Source organism: Nestor notabilis, unplaced genomic scaffold (assembly GCF_000696875.1).
Source record: "Nestor notabilis isolate BGI_N333 unplaced genomic scaffold, ASM69687v1 scaffold25111, whole genome shotgun sequence".
In the NCBI taxonomy this organism is placed as follows: domain Eukaryota; kingdom Metazoa; phylum Chordata; class Aves; order Psittaciformes; family Psittacidae; genus Nestor; species Nestor notabilis.
The window spans coordinates 6,479-9,563 of record NW_009914593.1 but is presented as its reverse complement, the minus strand read 5'-3'; positions in this window follow the sequence as shown (position 1 = coordinate 9,563).

The following is a 3,085-nucleotide window of genomic DNA, read 5'->3' as shown; positions in this document are numbered from 1 at the left end:
AGCAGGACCCGCGGCTCTGCCCCATGGTGCTCCTCCAACCCAGGAAGGGCTCGGCTCTTCTATCTGTGCTACACTAATGGTGCTCAACCATCAGTCTGAAAGTAAGGGCTGGCGTGGGCTGGGTGTGCGGGTCCCACTGGTCCCACGGGAGGTGCCGGGGCAGCCGGGACCCTCCGCTGGGGTCAAGCTGCACTGGGTGACCAGTGGGAAACGTATTGGGGATGGGAAATCAGCAATAGTTGTGGGAGACCTCTCAGCGATGCTCATGGTGCTATCATTTGACACTCTCAGCCTCTCGATGGTGTTGGCAGGCCAGCACGAAACCCTTGACTTGTGTTCTTATTTTGTATGTATGAAGGAGCACCCGGCGCTCCACCAGCAGGGCGATGGCGCGGGTTAGAGCGCTGCCTCTATTCCTTAAGGAACTTGAAGCTGACAACCCATTTCTGTAACTTGCATTAAAATGTTTACACACTGAAGCTAAACAGCTGTAATTTAAGATGTGGAGACAGAGCAGAGGAATCAACCATCAGCTCAGTTACCCCCACGAGGCCAGAGCTCGTGGTATGTGCGGAGACTCCATCCCCTCATCTCCCTACCAGTGGCTTTCTCTGCTGAAGCCGTTGCCTGTATCCTTGCCTGGACACGGTCAGGGACACCAAGACGTGAGTGAGATGACAACTGGGTTTGGAGTCCCACAGTGGGTGTGTTTGTGAAGGAGGGGAACACTGCTCTGCCCCACTGGTGAGCAGCAGAGCACCCACATGCCTGGATTTCTGTATGCAGTTAAAGTGTAGCAGTTTAATGGTTGTTCAAGGTGTTTTTCTGTGTTCTTACAAGCTAAACCCCTTTTTCCTGCTTATATAGATTCATCTCTGTTAAGATTAGCTGATTCTTTTAACTAGATTATCCAATATTGTATGTGGAACAGCATTCGTCCAGCACAGCTCTTACCGGGAGTGCTGTGTGTTAAGCCCTCCCTGTCTTAGGGAGGATTTGCTCTTGGGTTGGTCCCCAGTGGAGGGTCAGGAGCATGTAGGTAGGAATTCCTTTCCTTATTACTCTTCAGGTTATGAGAATGGCCAAAACTGGGAGTCCATGAGGGGAATCCTGGTTGTATTGAAAGCCGGAGCCCAGCATCGGGCCCGCAGCTCAGGGGGCGTTTCTTTGCTGGTGCTGCCAGGAACAACATTCAGTCCCAGAATGGGAAATTCTGTGTGTAATTTGTATGCAAAACACAAGCCATTACTTCACCATTTGTGTTTTATTTCTTTCCAACGTGGTGTAAATTTGTACACTTCAAGAGCCCGTGTTCAGTCGTTTTCCTTCGCACCAGCTCCGTCCGTCCCATGCTTCCATCACACTCCCAGCTCGTGCTAAGGGACAGCCACTAACTGTGGGGGGGTTAATGGCTGTAGCTCACGGGTGTGTTAAATTAAACAGTTACTGAAGGGAATAGCAGGGTTTCAGCCTTTCTCTTCTCCTTGGGGGATTTTTCCCTGAAAGCACAGTTAAGTGCAGCCGGTTCAGGCCCTGGCAGCAGCAGGGGGGTGATTACTCTCTTCGCTGCAGCAGAAAGGGGCAATCAGTTTGCATCTGAGCATCATTGAAAGCTGTGGTTTGCAACTGGGGGTTGTGTGATTAAAACCTGAGCTGGGTGGATGGGGTAAATGCTGCCGGACCAAAAGGCTTCAGCCTCTGTGTTGTGTCCTTGCCTACAATGGCTTTGCAAAACAGTTCATTGCAGTGGTAACCGTCCTGGTGAGCATCTCCTGCAGTACCTGCGTGTGCACAGCAGGCCAGGTCTCTGCAGCACAGAGCATGTGGTGATGTGGTCATGCTGAAAACACGTGTGTGTTTGACCGGAGACCCCAGCAGAGCCTTCCCCTCCGCACCTCCCAGAGAGCCCAGACAAGGGAAGCCCTAAATCATGCTCTTCATTAGTGGTACAGGATGCGTGGTGACCAGGACCATTCACTTTGTCATTCTAAGATACTTTTGGTTCATTACTTCAGAAAGAGCCATTGAAGACCAGCGCTGCAGAGCTCACATGCTTCATTTGGCACACAGTAAAGGGGGGATTCCCCTCATTGTGAGCTGGAGCAATGGGGGTGTCCAAGTCTCCCCGACCTTTGGCCGCTCGGTTTTGCTTGGCCTGTTTGAAAAACAGTTGGTTTCTCCACTGAGCTGTGGGAGGTTACAGGGAATTGTATTCTTGCAGCCTGGTTGCCTTCTCCAGCTGGGTTAACTGGTGCCCAGGGCTGGGTTTTGAGGCAGGAATGTACATTTATACAGATTTTAAACAGCCACCTCTGCTGGGTGACAGGGAGATGGGTGACAGGGAGATGGTGACTGGCAGCAGCATCCCAGCAATCAGCACCAGGATGATGCTCACACTTTGGGACGCCTCCTGACTGCAGTGTGGCAGCACCTGCACAAGGGGTTGGGGCAGTTACCTCTAGCTCGTCTTTTGTTGTTCTTTCTATTTAGTCATCTGAGAGGAGCTAGAAGCTTTGGTTTCAGATTAGAAAAAAGACCTTGTGCCTTCCCTGGTCACCTCCAGACATTTCCAGAGCTGGAGCCAGGAAGGAACTGTGGGCTCATTAGTTGGGAAGCAGCATTTTATGGAGGAGGTTGTTTATGTCTCATATTAACAATAACACTTGAACTGCTTCCGCATCTCCAGCAGGATCTGGGTCACCCTGTCAGAGCACCTGTGTTGTGCAGGCCCTCAGCCCTTACCCAAGTGCTTCTGTCTGGACCAGATGATCTCATCTGGAGTGTTCTAATCCCCATAGTGCCAGAGGGGTCATCAGTCCTTCATCAGCTGCAACAACCAGTTGGACTTGATGATGTAAAAGGTGTTTTCCAACCTAAATGATTCTATGATGGGTGAGGGATGTGGACCCAAGCACAGGAGCAGGAGGCAAAGACCAGGAATAGCTCAGCACATCCATTCTTGTTCAATTTCCCTTGTTCTTACACCCTCTAGCCCTGCGTGACACAGAAAGGTTTTACAAGCACAGCCTGGCGGGTCAGGAAAGCAGAGGCAGGACAGCAGGGAAGGAGGTGAGGAGCTGGGCTG